This window comes from Rhinolophus hipposideros, assembly GCF_964194185.1.
Source record: "Rhinolophus hipposideros genome assembly, chromosome: 3".
In the NCBI taxonomy this organism is placed as follows: Eukaryota; Metazoa; Chordata; class Mammalia; order Chiroptera; family Rhinolophidae; genus Rhinolophus; species Rhinolophus hipposideros.
In genome coordinates this window covers 94,344,463-94,362,502 of record NC_138049.1, presented here as the reverse complement: position 1 = coordinate 94,362,502, position 18,040 = coordinate 94,344,463, and the positions used below count along the sequence as shown (strand labels likewise).

The following is an 18,040-nucleotide window of genomic DNA, read 5'->3' as shown; positions in this document are numbered from 1 at the left end:
AAATAAGAAAATTGTTTTAACTTTTAATTGCTAAAAAGCAGGGTCTGTATTTTGTGCAATTTCGTTTTTTTCTTCTCCTGCAAATCTCAAGGAGTACCTAGAATGCCTATCATCCCAGGCACAGGTATTCTCTATTAATGGTTAATTTTCCAGGCTTGCCTTCCTTTTTTTTCTCCATTGAGTTCTGACTTTTTACTTTGAAGAACACACAGTAGAGGCTGGTTTTCTTTCTTTAATAGAACTCTGTTCTTGTTTTATTGTTTTTAGCCAGTATGCTAAGCGAAGTAAAACTTTGGTATTGCTAGGGTGTTAAGAAAATCAGTCTGATAAATGACAGTAAGTAGATTTTTAAAAAATATATATTTAAGAAAATTCAACCAAAAGCTGTTTGGCAACATGATTCACTTGGATGGCTAAGTTGTTTCTGTTTTTAAGAAATTTCAAGATTTTCAGTTTGTTTTTTTAGTGAAATATTCCCCTAGGTTGTTAGAAACAAAAATCCCTTAGTGTTGCCTGGTGCAAAAACGAGATGTAAAAGTATTACTGGAAATGCAAGTGAGCAGAGAGATTTGTCTGCCCAATTAATAAGCAGAGATCAGAAACATCGTCCAAAGTGAGACACAAAATTTAAGTCTGGAGTGTCCGCAATAAAGCTACCGTTTCGATCAGTTGTGTAAAACATTGCAGTTCAAATCCCCTCTCCCCATAAAAAAAGAATATCCTCAGGTTTTTCTCCTGTTCTGCCAAGTATTCCCTCCCAAGCTTTCGATGTGTTCTACAGGCCACACACACAGGGGCAGGGCTGTCTGTCACAGAACCCAGATGCCCAGCTGTGGGAGATAGTCTTTCAGCAGCATCCGTCTGTTTCTTGGCAAGACTTTGAGGCAGTCTAAAGAAAACAGTCCTGGAGCAGCCTTTGGGCCTGCCTGTGGTTAGTGCTTTGCCGGCTTGTATCTGGTTCCTGCTCTGACCTTCTGGGCTTAGATGCTGCTTTCCTTTCTCTCTCCTGCTCAGAATATTTGTGATTTGGGTTCGAGTTTGTGAAATGACTGTGGACATCTCGAGATACTTCCCTGTGTTTTTTTTTCCTGTTATGTCAAGGAGAGGTGGGTAGGTATTGGAAGGCAGAGATCTTATACAAGGAAAAGAGGATCTTTCTTTAAGGCGCCAAGTACACTGGCAAAATAAAAAATAGTTTTCATGGGTTCATTTTCAAACTCAGTGCTCTTTAATAGTCTGAAAGGGAGAACTAGTTCGTTTCGTAGCCAACTGCTATAATATAATTCAGATTCAGGGGCAACCTGGCATGGGTCAGCATATTCTATTCTTAAACATTCTTAGGCTTAAAGGGTGGTCTTCTTTGAAAGTACTGTTTAATCATTGTATTCTTTGGTTTAAACCTTTATTTTTACAGCATTTGTATTGTTCAGTTTTTGCACAGAAAGGATTTTATTTTCCTATTCTCTTGATTATTTTAAGGTTGGCAGTTTAATGTTGCTAAAATTTATGCAAAGGAGTGGTTCCCTTTTTCAACCCCCAGCCCCCTATCCCAGACCTCCCCAACCCCCATCTCTAACCTTCCCTTCCTGCTCCCCATCTCTAATCTCCCCTAGTCCTCCTACCTGCCAATTGTGTCTGGAGTAATTTCCCAGCAGTGCTGTTGATTTTGGGAGATGTAGTATTTCTGGTTCTTGGGTGCGTGTGTGTGTGTGTGTGTGTGTGTGTGTGTGTGTGTGTGTATTTGCCCTAATATCTCACTGATAATCAGTTACTGGAAAGTTCTGTTCATCTCTCTCCTCTTTTTTTTGACCCCTCAGAGAATTAACATGTGGCAGTCAAGGTGGGGGTGCCTTATGCATGATGACAGGTGCTAATCTTCAAGGAAATTTATCTTGCATTCCACCCATTAAGGGTACGGTACATAAAAATGGCTTAATGTCTCTTTGAAGGTGTCAGCAGGCATGTGTGGACCACACAGAATGGGTTTCACTGAAAGTAATAGAGTGAAATTGTCTGCATAATTATTTTCGTTGGATTGAGAATCAGCAGCCTTCTTTGGGTTCAGGAAATAAACCTCTGTTAAAACCATATGGCACTATTCTCAGAAGAGATGTTATTACAGGGCCACTTCCCTCTGAATTTTTGAGTCAGGAGTTCTTGAAAGGAGCCACATATGTCTGAGAATGAATGTCAAATTTTCTTTTTCCAATGTAGTTGTGACAGATGTTTTCTTGCCTTTTTTTGCAAATGCCACCATGGTCAACAGGTAGAAGGTTAGGAATAGGCCAGCTGAACTGAAATACCATAGGTATACATGTTTTGAATTATTATATGGGCCAAGGGATTTTGTTCTTAAAGAAGAGAAAAATTTCCCTTAATCCAACAAAACGTGATTTGTCAACACTGAAAACAGTGTTGGGGTCAGCATAATTACATTCTGTAATTATGAATAATTACATATTCATACATACATAATTACATTCTGTCTGCCAAGCCCTTAATGCAGATTTAGTTGGCTTTGCTATTTTTTTTCCCCTTGTTCCCAGCATCAGTGGCTATAAAATTTTCCTCTGAACCACTTGTCACAGCACTAGTGGTTCACAGAACTAGTGGTTCTGGAACATCTCTGGTGTCCCAGAGATAGGTGTATTAGAGTGAAAGGTGACATGCAATTTGTGTAATGGCTAGGGAATATTTTGAGTAGAATTAAAGTAAATACATTAAATAATACCCACAATGTTTTTCCATGATGTGTGTGTGTGTGTGTGTGTGTGTGTGTGTGTGTGTGTGTTTAAGTGCTTAATGCAATATGTACATTGTGATGAATCGTTATTTATTTTATCTTTTTTTGAGGGGCACAGTCTTCCTGTTTCGTCTTTTCTATTGAAGGAATAAGCAAAAGTTGATATTTGTTCAGTTTTGTTAGTAAGCCTGGAAAATTATCAGAATCTGTAGAGCTTAGTTTGGCTGCTGATAATGGTAGGAAGCTAAAATGTCTCTCTGAGTGTCAGACTCCCAGTGAATATTTAATAGATATTAAGTCCAGCTTTTCATTTCACATGTTAGGAGAAGAAGGTAAGAAACCCGTGACTGAATAGTTAGAAGGTTTTTCTAATGCCTTAGGTGTTTTTGTAGTGGGAACTGTTTTTTACTAGATAGAAAGGTTGCTAACATTTAGCTCCCTTCAGTCACTGACCCACATTCTGGATTCATTCATTCATTTATTCAACAGACACTTACTGGGTATTTACCATATGTACTTTAAAGAGGACTATAAGAATTCAGAGATGACTTTGTCATACGTATGGCCCAGAAAGAAGCTCAGTCTAGTAAGGAGATAAAGCATGAATATTAAGGATGGTGACTGTGTGACAGAAGTGATATAAAATGGAAAAGGGCATAAAAAAAATGGCAGGTGAAGTGACATGGAGTTGAAGCAGTTTTATTTGTTTGCAGGGTTGAGGAAAGGGTTTATTGAAGTAAGGGCATTTGAGCCGAATCTTGAATAGCAGTAATTAAACGTATTGGCAGAAATTCTTGAATATTAAGTTCTAGGTAGATATATGGCGGCTTTCAGAAAACTAACACTGAATCTCTTTTATTTTTCTGTGAAAAGCCCCCCAAATCCTCCATCTTGATGTTGGCTCCCTTTGCAGATATACTGATGGAAATTATAACCTGGCCCAGTGCTTTGGCTCAGGGCGTTCCTTTGGCCTCGGCTGTCTTCTGCTCTCTTCTCTATTAATCTGGGGCCTATGCAACATTCGGGGCTAAGTTCAGATGCTTCCTTCTCTAATACGTGTAACAATTCTGTCATTTTTTGAGTTCTGTATTTGTTGATCTCCTCTACTACTAGAGCTTTGCCAGTTCCAATGTGATCATGTTTTGCTCATTATAGATACGCAGTTGAATGTAATTCAGTTGAACAAGTAGATCAGGTGATTGAATTAATTTTTCACACTTGATCTTAACCAAAAGGCCGAGAAGCGATGAATTAATTTTTTAAGATACATATTGAAGTTTGTTTTCAATTAGTATTAAGGAATAAAAATATATACATAAAATTATAGACTGGCCAATTGCCTGATTTTGAATTAATAGAAAATAAGCTCATTACAAAATCAGCAGAGGTGATAATCACGTTTGTTTGTTTTTTCCCCAAGGAAACTTCTAAATTGTTCTCAAATTCAGCAGCCTCTGAAGTTCAGTTTTCATGTAGGGAAAAGAAAAAGGTCTAAAAATCTTCAGACCAACTTGGTGGCTCAGACGTTTCTTTCCAAAGTCCTTTTAGATGTGTTTATTAGTCAAATTGCAGTTCTAACTCATACTATTTGCATTGGGTACCTGCCATGTCTCCATCTGCAGCAGATGGATTCTTTTCCTCCATCCCTGTATACATTCTTCAGGGTTTGTTACTTTCTGATGGACAATGGGAGTGAGAATGCAGAAAGAGGGAGGGCGGAGAAGAGGGATCAAGTTATTTTATTTTGTTTTCATAATTTTCTTAAGCTTATCGGAGTGCAAATGGCAGGCTAACCAGTGGTCAAATATACTGTTCAGGAGGGAACCTTTTCAGAAGATAGGCTCGGAAAGATGGTTGATTTTAGACATTTTTAACTGTCGTTTCATGTTTTCTTTTGTTCTTCCTTGTCTTTGATGCTGAGTCTGACCTTGGCCTTCCCAGTGTCATATTCAGACCATAAAAAAAGTTCTGCTTCCTCTCTGACCTGTGCAAGTGACAGGTACAGAGCCACAGCCTGACTTGTGACTTGGCCCAGGAAGGGCCGATCGCCATGCAGTATGGAGGGCTTTCAGGCCAGGTCCTTTTTCCCATCCCTTTCAAATAACGTGACTGAGATTGAACTCAGAAGGTACTGAGAATGCTTGTAATCACCATTCAGGGTATTCTTATTCAAAAGATGCCCAACAAGCAGCTAGAAGTACAAGTCTGAAGTTCAGGAGAGGCTGGAGATGGCGTTTTTGACAGTCACAGGAACTTGAAGCCATTGGTGTCGAGGAGGTTGCTTGGGGGAATGGGTACAGAATGAGTGGAGGAGAGTTGTCCTGTACCATTGTGGCCAAATTAGCTTTGTGTCCTTGGCCCCAGAGTGAAAGCAGAGGCTGCGCTCTGCCCTCCTGCCAACCTCTTCTGGGCTCTTAAAGCTGCAGAAGAGCAGCAGCAGAACTGCCTCAGTGGCCACTCGTGATCTGTGTCCCCAGGAGTACTCCCCCTGTTCCTCCTTACATCTCTTAATGGGCTCCTCTTCCTTGCCTATCCCTGAAACAATTGTGCTTCTTTGGTTCCTTTTGAGACACTTTCCTCCACTCATTCTATACCCGTCCCCTGAAGGACTATGTCACTTACTCCAGTGGCTTCAAGTTCCTTTGACTAGAGGATACATCTCTAGCTTCTTCTGAAATTCAGACTTAGTTTTCTAGTTTGCTTCCTGGACATTTCCACCTGAATATGTCCCAGGGACCCTTCAAACTGATGTCCCACGCAATGTTCGGCATTTCCCACCTCCCTTCCACCAGACTTCTCTTCCCGAATACGAACACTTTCCAGTTGCACCCGCTTTGAGTGAACCACAGTTCACCTTGGCCGAAACAGAAACCTGAGATGCATCTTCTCTGCCTTACTTCTTACATCCAATGAGTCTGTTATACTGTTGTCTGAACCTCTGTTCTGTGTCTCAGTTGCATTCCTTCATACCCACGAGCACTGCTTTGGCTTGCTTCACACTCAGTGTTTATCTCCTGGCCTATAATGTAAAAATAATTTGCTAACTGGTTTCATGCCTCTCTCTGAACTGAACTTTTGGATCCGTTTCCTTGTAAGTAAAGGGGTCCTCTGAAACTGTAAATCAGCTCATGGCATACCCTTGCTTAAAATACCTTAGTGGCCCCCTGTTATTTACAGGATGAAGTTCAGACTTTGTGGGATGGTGGATAAGGCCCGACAGCATCAGTCACTCCCACACCCCTGTGGCAGAGCTCCAGCCATGCTAAACAACTCCACTCTCTCTACTCTCTAAATACCTGTGTCTTTGCACACTGGCTGTTGCTTCTGTTTGGAACGTCTTTTCCTTCTGAATGCACTTGACTGAATTCTACTCATCTTTTAAGTTTGTTCAAATGCCATCTCCTCTGTGAGCGCTTCCTGACTGCTCTTGGAAGTTAAGCATTTATGTTTGGTTCCCCTTTGCCTATTCAGACCTCAGTTATGCTGTTTGCCACATTGCTGTAATTATCTGTTTATATCATGCCTCCCCAAGTATCCTCTGAGCTTCCTCGTTTAGCCAAATTCAGGGTTCATAATAGGTGCTTGGGAAATTTGAATTGATAGAGGAATTGATAGAGGAATATTATAGAGGAATATTATATTTGCCTAGTGGTTTTACCTGTGTAGAACATTTTCACCTCTATTATATTTCATCCTGATGACATCTCTGTGATACAGAGACTTTGATATTCCTTTGACAGATGAGGAAGCCGAGTCCTAGGAGGAAATCGAGTTAGAGAGCTGGTCGGCTATTTGCCTACAGGTCCACGACCAAGTTCGTGGCAAAGCTAGGAACAGATTCCAGTTGTTTAGCATCTTGTGTAGTCAGGCCCACATTCAGATAGGGGACTCTCCTTTTTAGTCAAACACTGGCTTGGTCTTTTAACTATTCCATTAAGTTCGCTGTGGGGTGTGTGTATGTGTGTAACCCACAATGACAGGTCAGGTATCCATAGCATCTTTGATTCTTAGAATTGGAAGTTAGGTAGTCTGTTAGTTTATAGATGAGAAAATTCTGTACTTGAGAAGTTCACAATTGAACACAATCGACATCTTTCAGTCATGCATTATCTTCCTTACTACATGTTGGGTGATCATCAGTTGTATTGGACAGAGTTTTACTCTTGAATCTAAAATGGGTTGTTAATAGCATTTGTGGAGTCATTAGGCCAGTTAACTCTTAAGAGATTACCCTTGTTTCCGAAAGAATATAATTTCTGTTGACATTCTCCATGAAGGTCCATGAAAAAGGTAGGACCCAGAAGAGAAAGAATCAAAAGATGATGTTCTTTCATTGGTTGCCCCATTTTTCCAGATTACATCACTTCTTTTCTAGGGAGCTTTATAGATTCCTGAGCATATGCCATTTTGTAATAAAACAAAGACTTCTAATTAGGCTGATGAATAAGAATTCATTATTGCAAGGAAAGGTGTGTTCAGCAGTCAGAAGGGTTGTGGTGTCCTGGGTTCAACAGAGTATAAAGCATGTTGGGCCTCAAGAGGACAGCATCCTGAATTACCTGGAAAGAAACGTGGAACTCATAGTAGTAGTATTGCTGTTCCTTTGACGGTGCTCTCCCTCTCTGTCCAAATATGTGCATGCACATAACAGAGATAACATGAATTTAAACCACATATGTATATATGTAGAAAAGCCAATACTTTATACATTTCACGTGAACAAAAGAACAAATGTCACCACTTGTCAATACTGATTAACTAATTCAGCATGATGCCAGCAGACAAAAATGCTTAAAACTTTATATTTGCTTTTGAAAAACAAAAACAGATTTAAATTTAATCACCTCAAGGGTTTTTTTCGAATATTTTTTTAAAAGGCATTGAGCTGGTGTCTCAATAGTGTTCTTTAATTGAGATGCTCTGAAAAAATGAGCACCAATCTACTTGCTTCAATTAGAAAAGAATGCACTTTTCTAACCTGCTGTGCCTTGAAAAAAAAGCATGAAACTTGCTATCTCCTAACTCCATTTAACACTACTTTAGATTCCCTTTTATATAACAATAACTTGATCCTACTCAAAATACTTGGCACCTTCAGTGACAGAGTGGAATGTACGAACACTTTAGCAGACCTGAATGTGAGTAAAATCCAGTAGTTTTGGAATGAAGAGGTGGAGTTTTCAGTTCCTTATTCAGAGTTCACAGAAGATAAGAATCCTGGGATTAACACAATAGACTCCCTTCATTACACATGGCTGAATAAAGCAATTATCTGTCTGTCAAGACGATAGTAAATTGTGCAGCAGCATTAGGAAGGGTGGATGGATAGGGGGATAAATGCTATTCCATAGGAAAAGGGTGCTGACATACGAGGGAATCCTTTGATTTCAACTTGTAAACTGTTTTATTTTGGAGTTTATATCATGTTACCCTTGCAGCTTAGAGAGGAATGATCTTCTTTTACAATATATTGTTGATGGCATTTTTCAGTTCCTTACCCATCTGAATTTTATTAGGAGGGTTATTTCAAAGACATCTCCTGTTTAATCATGTTTAAACAGTCTGTTTAAGACCTGTTGTGTAGATATAAACACAATAGCCCTTTAATGTAGTAAAACAGACTTCTGACAGACACAGCACATAACAGACATCCATCCATTATTGCTTAAGCTGCTGTTCCTTCCATGCCTGACCTGAGAGGGTAACCACAGAACTCAGCTGACAGCATTCGCTGGGTAGGAGACACTGACATGCACCGTGTGAGTGTCTAGCAAGCAGAGAATTGCAGAGCAGCAGACAATTGGAGAGGCCTTAGACTAGATTAAAACTAAGTACCTTAAATCTGTTTTAATGGCTGTGTTTACATCTCCGTCTTCTTTATTCCTTTAAAAAAGTAATCAGGTGAGTCCTGGGGATGTAATGTACAGTGCCGTAATTAGTTAATTATACTGTATGTGGTATATTTGGAAGTTGTTAAGAGAGTAGATCTTTCAAGTTTTCATTATAAGAAAAAAATGTGATTATATATGGTGATGGATGTTAACTAGGCTTACTGTGGTAATCGTTTCACAACATACACAAACATCAAATCATTATGTTGCACACTTGACCTAATATAATGCTATATGTCAGTTATATCTCAATAAAAAGAACTCTGAAAAAAAAAAAAAAAAAAAAAAAAAAAAAAAAAAAGTAATCAGGTTTCGCAAGCGTTAAGAAAACCACCTCCTCTTGCCAGCTGGACGAAGTCCAGTTTAAGCAAGAAATTTTCCCCCATTTTTTTTCCCTGTCTTTTTCTTTTTTCTTCCTGTATGATCTTCACTGCCATTCAGCACAGCAAGACCAGGCTGCGGGAGCTGGCTGACTTTTTCCTTGATTATTACTTTTTAATATTTTCTTCCTGTTACAGAAACGGGAAAATTGAAAATGATGTTTTGCTGATAGAGCAGCGAATGTCAAGAGAGGTGCTCTTTGCACTTTTAATTACCTCTAGGTAGTGTTTTTTCTTTGCTTAACACACACACACACGCAGACACACACACATGCACACTCTCGTATAACATATGCACAAAGCCGTAATAATGAAAGAGAAACAGAGGAGATCACATGCTAAGAAAATTCAGCCAGGATCCAGGAATTGCATGACAGTCTGTAGGCTCGTTGTCATTGGACTCTTTGAAGAATAATGCCATCCATGTTTAGCTGGATTATTGGCAAATAAACAGTGATGCTTTTTGTTCAACTATGGAAACTACCGTTTCCATTGCTTAAAACGTTACCATTAAAAAAATCTTTACATCTCTCAGTGGGGTCTCTGTAAATGCTAGTAACACAGAATTGTGGTGTGTGAGAAAATATTGTAAAAGAAGCCGAAGTAAATGTTTTGAGAGCAAAAACACTCCAGTTTTGTTAAGTTTTGGGAGTTAAGTGTTGACATAGAGAAAGAGATCTTTTGTTCATTTCCTAGAAACTGAAGGAAGAGATGGAGATTCAGATAGCTCAGGATAATTGTGGATGTTGGGATATAGACAGTAGGAGAACAAGGGGTATTGTGATAAAACAGAGTCAGAAAGACTGGATATAATGTAATAATATCTTTGAGTGAAGCTTCTCTGCTTTTTCTTATTCTGTTCTTTCTAGATCTCTTTTCCTTAGCTTGTGTTCTTCTTTCTTTGGATGGCAGCCTAGTACATGAAAAAGAGGGCTGAGGCAGATCAGGAGACTGACTTCCAGTGTCACTGCCTAATTCTGTGACTTCAAACAAGTTGCAGTATTTTTTCTGGGCATAAGTTACTTTTCTAAAATGGAGAATGTGGTCTGGTGAAATCCATATTCTCTTTTAGCTCTGAAAAATTCTAATTCATGTAATTTTACAATGAAGGGGAGTAAAGAAGGAAAGAAGTGTACCTTAGAAACAACAGGCAGAAAAAGTCCAGGATAGCAGGATTGGAACTAGAAAGAAAGTGCCAGAGAATTTGGAGGTAAAGAGCAGAGTAGGTTAGAGATGTATTAGGACATGGGAGAGGGTCTACCGTGAAGTCAGCCAGGTTCTCTGTTCGCTCTTTTTTCCCCCTGCCTGTAAAAAGTATTATATCTCCTCTTGTATATTTCCATTATGCTGTCATCTGGTCTTTCTTTAACATTTTTTAATCCTTTTTTTTTCCCTTCTTACCTCCCATGAGTTTCCTTTGCTTTAGATGTCTGAAGTTTTTGACTCCATTATTTCAAGAAAAAGAACTATACTCTAAGCATATGTTTATTAGAAGTTATTCCCTGGTGTGACTGATACTGGCATAGCTTGATATGATAGCCCTGTCCTTTCTTCCAGATACTTTATTTCTTGATCGCTGTGATTTGCCACAGCCTAAAATCTAAAAGTTATAAAGGAACTTGCATTTATATACATGCAAATTAAAATTTCACAATTCTCTCATTTGTGTATTTAGTGGAAGATCTTGAATTCTTTAACCTTTAGAAGACCAAATTTTGAAAGAGGCTGTCCTTCGATGATCTCTCTCATGCATCAAGTTGTACTTAAAAAAAAAAAAAAAAAAAAAAAGACTGCAAATGAGTTTGGGAGAGTGAAATTTTTACTCACTGATCTCAACATCTCAACTGGCATCTTATTAAAAGAAAGCAAATTCAGCTTTTAACATTTTTTTTTTAATGAACTGGGTTCCTAGAATATTTCTATGGAGTCTATGGCTTAACTGTGTAATTATGTCTCTTGAGTAGATTATGTTTTTCTTCCCATAATTATGTTTTTACCCAAGAGACTGGAAGGCTTCAGACCTCTCTTGGGTGAAATTGTTCTTCCTCTCTCCTCCCCTGTTAACTTCTGAATTCTACATGCCTGACTCTGTCTGTTCAAGGGCTGAAAGGAGGCTCTTGATGATATGTGGTAATGATTATGATTTTTTTTCCCTTTAGAAATTGGTTTATATATTAAGAAGGGCCCTTAGAGAGAAGCTCTGTTAGTTCATTTTTGAAATGCCATCGCGGAAGAATCTCCTGGAAGGAGGTTTGTTTATGATCTGTGGTCCTCTGTCTGCAGCCACACACTAACATTGCTCTAGGGCTGTCTCTTCTCACAGGCTGTCCTGTGTGAGCTCCGGGGCACTAGGCACACGTCATACTGCATGGCTGCTAATTGCCAGTGGCTCAGAGGAGCTGGAGGCCTGAAACAGGAAGACCGTTTCTTAGTGTATTTCATGATTCTAGTCCACAAATAGGGTTTGACCTGAATCAGACAGCACACCCTTAGGAGAAAAGAGATGACTCAGCAGCCTTTCCCAGCAAAATTATAGACTCATCGGTTTTACTGTGGGAAATGTTTCCCAATAACCAGCCCTTTCCCCCCTCCTTTCTGTCTTTTACTGGACAAAAGGAGAGATAATTCTAAATTTAACAATATTCTTATTTATTAATTCAGCAAGTATTTGTTGTCTTCCTTCTCTTTACCGAGGCTGTAAGTTACGTGCTGGATGTAAGACATGACACCCATCCTCAAGGGGTTTATAGTCAAGTCCAGGAGAATCTACGATAATAGGGTTTGAAGTTTAGTATAAATATTTCATGTGAATTCATAGTAAGTGAATGCTTACTGAGTGCTTACTACACTTAAGTATAACCACATGTAGTCGACAAGAAATGGTTGTAGCTGCTCTCAGCTTGCTGAGATAGAAACCAGAGGGGATCACTCCGACCGCAGAGACAGAAAAAAAAACAGACCGACGTGATGACCCCGTTGAAACTGGGAAGGGATTTGGCCAGTTGGAGATGATGGGGAGAGGGTTTTCTACACAGAGGAGACAGCTTGAGCAAAGGCACAGGGACTCTGAAGAACTGTGAGGCGTCCAGTGTAAGTAGAACATAGGTTGGGAGCAGTATAGTTGTAGCCGTCGGAAATGAGAGTTACCATGTACCTTGAGACCATATTTTCCAGGTCCTTGTTTGCTGGGCTCAGGGGGCTGTTTTGTTCAATAGACAGTGCAACACAATGTATAAGTTTAGAGAAGGTAGGTAACATTAGTGTTAGGATTTAGGGATTGCACAAATTTTAGATATTGTGGAAACAATCCTTCATTTTTGGTAGGTGCAAAGAGTTTCATGAAATCGCTTCCTGTGGTCATAGAACTAGTTGGTGTCCATTCAAATATGACAGGCTGCTACTCTGTGAGAGGATAAGAGTGGTTCTAGTGGGAATGGAAAGCCGGGGCCCATCCCTCTAGAAACTATAGGAATGGGCTTCACTGGCTGACGGGGTGCAGGAAAGGGAGATGGCAAAGGTACACCGAAGCTGGATTTGGGGCCTAGGAGACTAGAAAATGGTGATATTAAAGGAAATAAGGAAATTAGAGGGGAAGCTGGTTGGAACGCTTTGTAAAGGAGAGGATGCAATGTGTCGGGGAGAGGCAAAGGGCTCAACAAAACGCAACAGGCATTACAAGAGTATAGGTCTTTGATTTTTACACCCATGAGCCACCAGTGAAATGTAGTCCAAATGTAAACAGAGAAGAGTTTCACTTTTCTTGATAGTATTTCCATTTTCACACATGTAGGAATGCAGAAAAGCAAGGTTTTTAATCTAGAGCCTCAATAGTTACAAAGTATTTGGATCCAAGCTTTGCCTGGCTTCCCTAAGAACTCACTTGAATCTGTGTAGTCTTCCTCATTATGTTGCTTTTGCTGGAAACCTGAAACTGTAACTCTCTTAAGATATACTAAGGCTCATTCTTAGTAGTAGAATTACAAGTAGTTTAATTTGGAATTGAATTATGGCTTTAAAATTAGTCAACCTGTCCCCTAACCCCTCCCTACAAATACTCCTTCATGTACCCCTTTCAGGGTAGAGAGATTAGAACTGAAGGCATCATCCCCCCCATTCCCCCACCCCCAGAACTGCTATGGAGTAGCAGTTCTTTTTCCATATAACCAGTCTACTCTCAAAAATGGTAATTCTGATGCAAATCCTTTCCTCTCTTCCTTTTTACTCCAAGGATTATTGTCGCAACATTTTTAAATGGTTATATCCTGTGGCTTGAGCCCTAGAGTATTGGAACAGATCTCATTCTATCACATACTTGCTGACAGCACAATTAGCTAATTCTCCCTCGTCCCCCCTCTCCTCCAGGGGAGCTTAAATGCATGGCAGAGGAGGCCCGTGGGTTGCCAGAGGATCGTTTTATTGGTCAGGGAATAAGAAGATCTGTCTTAAAAGAGTATATATTCCTATATATATTGCAAAATTTAGAAGGATCAATGTGTAGTTGTAAAAGTAGAGCTTTCAAGTGATTTGCAGGCTAGTGTGCCTCTGTTTAGATTAATTAGTAAATTCATGCAGCCACTATGGAAAACGGTATGGAGATTCCTCAGATTAAAACTAGAGCTGCCATACAGTTCAGCAATTTCACTTCTGGGTGTTTATCCAAAGAAAACAAACACACTAATTTTGAGAAGATATTTGCACCTCTATGTTCATTGCAGCATTATTTACAATAGTCAAGGTATTGAAAGCAACCTAGATGTCTGTCAATAGGTGAATGGATAAAGATGGATATCCATCTTTGAACAAAGAGGTGCAGATATCTTCTCAATTTTATGTGTATATATATAAATATATATATATATATATGTATATTCCATTATATATACAAATTTTTATATAAATATTTCATATATATATAATGGAATATTATTCAACAATAAAAAAGAACAAAATCTTGCCGTAACAACATGGATGGACCTAGAGGGTATTATGCTACGTGAAATAAGTCAGACAAAGACAAATACCATATGATCTCACTTACATGTGGAATCTGAAAATTAAAACAAAACACACTAAGTGAATAAACAAAACAAAACCAGAATAGTGTGCCCCTGTTTAGATTAATGTCACATATATACTGACCACCATCTTGTCTCACAAAAAATTTGTTATCCTGTTTCTGTCACTTGTCCTCCAGCTAGCTTTCCTCTTTCCTTCTGAGCTTCTCAAAATCCTCTCAACCTTCAAGGACATGTTGATCTCATTAGTGAGGGTTTCTCTGCTCTTCTTTTAGTCAACATCAATCGCTTCCCTGTTCTTCCTATAGGTAACACATTATTTTTAAAAGTTTTTTTGTTAATGAAACATTTAAAATGTACATTAAGAGATTGTATTTAATGAACTTCCATATGCTCATCTTATTTTATAATTAATAATATTTTGCCATATTTGCTTCATCTGTTATTTTGCTGAAATATTTTTAAGCAAATACCAGACATCATGGCACCTAATCCCTAACTATATCAGTTAGCTCTTATAAAACTTAAGGGCGTATTCTTACATAATCACAAAAAGCACCACTTCCTTAATATTTTAAAATAGTCCGCATTCATATGTATTTACTCAATAGATTCCCAAACCATAGCATTTTTTTTTTTTCAAACGCACCCTCTTAGGGAGGCCTTTTTGGATATGTGAATTAAAAGTACAACTTGCTCAGCCCCTTCTGTCCCCCAGTACTCCCTAGCTCCTGTCCCTGCTGTAGTTTTCTCCACAGAATGGACTACCTTTGACATAATTTACTTTTTACTTATGTGTTTGCCATCTCCTTCCACTAGGCTGTGAGCTCCAGGAAGGCAGAGATTTTTATCTGTCTTACTCACCATGTTCCCAGTACCGAGAACAATGTGTGGCACGTAGTAGGAGCTCAGTAAAAATGTTGTTTAATCAAGGCTTACCCAGCCAGTGCTTTGCATTGCCTGCAGCCTCCAGGCCAACCCTGCAAGTGAATGTTGGCCTCTGAGGGAAACGAGGTGACCTCCCCAGGGAGTGGTTGGGGCACTCAGAGACTTCAGAGGACTGCTGCTATCTCAGAAGGTGTTTCCGTGGCCACTGTGTTAGTGAGTGGAGGCATTCTGCTTGGTCAGAAGTCTCAGAATATGTGGTATAGCCATATGATCTCACCTGTGTGTAGAGCATAAAGAACAAACTAAATGAACAAACGAAACAGAAGCAGATTCTCAGAGGACAAACTGATGGTCGCTAGATGGGAAGGGGGTTGGGGAGCTGGGTGAAAAAGGTGAAGAGATTAAGTACAAATTGGTAGTTACAAAACAGTCACGGGAATGTAAAGTACAGCATTAGGAATATAGTCAATAATATTGTAATAACCATGTATAGTACCAGGTGGGCACTAGACTAATCGGGAAAAACAGAATATGTGGTATGTTTTCTTATTTCTTCCTTAAGTCCAAATTGGTAGAAGAGGCAGACCCTACTTTCCTCTTTCTTTCTCCTGTTGGATATTGCTTCTGTCTAGAAGTCTGTAGGAAGGTCTGTCTTGGCCTTAAGCTTGATGTTCCCACTTTCTTGTTCTCACTGGGAGAGGTGGCTGAAGGAGTCATGGTTCTTACCGTGTTTCCCCGAAAATAAGACCTAACCGGACCATCAGCTCTAATGCGTCTTTTGGAGCAAAAATTAATATAAGACCCAGTATTATATTATGTTAATTATATTATATTATATTATATTATATTATATTATATTATATTGACCGGTCTTATAGTAAAATAAGACTGGGTCTTACATTAAAATTAATTTTTGCTCCAAAAGATGCATTAGAACTGATAGTCCGGAGAGGTCTTATTTTCGGGAAACGCGGTAGTTGAACAACAGAAATCCAAACTGGTTTCTAGTGCCATCTTTGTCCTTGTTCTTCCTTCCATCTCCCCTCCCGCTGAATAAAGCTGGGAGGGCCCCCTGAGTTCTGCAGCAGACGGTGGTGGTCATCTGGCCATCAGCCAGCCATTCATTCCCCTCTTCTCCCTTGTGAATGGACCTCGGGCTTTGTCCCACCCAACCCATGGCCTCCTAGTGATTGCGCTCACACAGTCTTTTCCAGTTATATTTCATTGCTTGCCTTTCTTCCATTCTAGACTCTGAACTACTTGAGGATAGGACATTATCTTATACTTTCTTTCTCCCTCTTTCTTACAACACCTCACATGTAGTAGTAGATGCCTGGCATGCACATGCCTGTGCTGGCTGACCCGATCATGGACATGGTACTGACGGGTGCTCTACTACAGATCTGCCTTTTAACTTTATTTTATTAAAAAAAATAATGTATCTTCATGATACCCAAGATTCAAGTAGGGACCTAGTAAACGAAGTGTTTAAAACCGTCTAAAAATACGACTGTATGGATGTGCGTTAGTGGTAGTGGGTCCTTTCAGATCTTTCTGAAAGGAGCCTTGTTTTTGAAAGGTGCACCCTTTTGTATGTGTGTTTGGAAACCCTTCAGGAGTTGTGCTGTACCTGGGGCAACATGCATCACGTTGTACATACAGTGCATGGACGGTGTGGTTCTCACCGGGGGCCGGCATAGTTCTCCAAAGTTGTCAAGCTGTTCTCAGTCAACTTTTATAAAAATGGGCAAAGTGGGTCACACCACAGAGGCAAGACTATCTTTGTAGTTCACATACCACAGTTTCAAGGTCTTGGAGTACCAGTTTCAGATGCGTGATATTTTAAGCAGAAGTTCTAATGGCAATATATGTTACTAACTTTCATTGTGGGGTAGTTGCCTTTGGACTAAAAGAGCTGGGTGGGGAAGAATGACACAATTAGATGGACTATTGCTTAGTGACTTAACAGTTCCTCATGGCTCTTTGCTCTAAGGACGTGTGAATGCTGTGACCTTTGGATCATGGTTTCTTCTTGTGCCCTTGAATTGATTGCAACAAAAATTGTATTCAGCCCAACACACTTAACTGTTTGAAAAAGATTTGTTCTGAAAACTACTCCCCCCCTCCCCCATTTTAAATTCCCTTTTGATCATGATTTCCCTTGAATGACTAATGCTGCACGGTTACAATCTAAAATAAGCTTGTTGGCAATGGGAAGGAAGAGTCCTGGACCCGCAATCAGAAAACCTGAGTTCTAGTCATGCCACTAACTATGTGACTTGGGTAAGTCACCTCCCCTCTCAGGGACTCAGGGTCCTCATCCCTAAAAGAAGTACAATGCTCTAAAATTTAGAGTCCAAATGATTTCTGTTGTCATTTTCACCTCTTCGATTGGAAATGATTTTCAACAATACTTAAGAATTGTAAGGAGAGCAAATTGGGACTTTTTCGGAAAGAAAGAAAGCAAGCTTTCATTGGAATATCCTTCGGGGAACTTTTTTAGGAAGCACCAGAAAAGGTTGATCTCTAAGGAAAGGCTTTGCCCACTGGATTCACCAGCCTGCCAAATAAGAAGAGAAGAGTTTTTAGGGAAAAGATGGTGTTGTCATATGATATCCTGGGCCAGAACATTTTCTCTCAACCAAGACATTCATCTAAAAGAGAAAAAATATTTATTCATTCATTTATTACATAAATATTGAGCACCTACTGTATGACAGGTTGAATCTACTGAACTAGGTTGTGAGGATATAGCTATAAAGAAGACAAGGCACTCATTCTCATGGACTTAAAGTCTGCAGGGGAGACAAGTAAATACACGAGATAAAAGCAGACTGTGGTAACAGCCATAAAGGAAATAAACAGAGGGTGTGGTCGACAGGGTCGCCACCTACTCTGGGTATAGGAGGCAGACAAGACCTCATGTAGGAGGCGGTGTTCACCCTGAGGTGTAGGGGATGAGAAGAAGTGGGTTACACAAAGAATCGGGGAGAACATTTCAGGAAAACGGAAAGGTCCTGGGATGGGAAACTGAGAGGAGATGATGTCAGATGCGCAGAGAGAGCTAATGGGGTCCTGCACTAGGATTGTGCTGGTGGAAATGAGAGCACTGAATAGATTTGA

General features: G+C 39.6%; 1 protein-coding gene across 2 annotated transcripts in view; it reads left to right on the top strand.

The window, feature by feature from the left end:
• Positions 1-18,040, top strand: part of RUNX2 (RUNX family transcription factor 2) — a 124,223-nt gene that overhangs the window by 47,503 nt on the left and 58,680 nt on the right. The window lies entirely within an intron of this gene.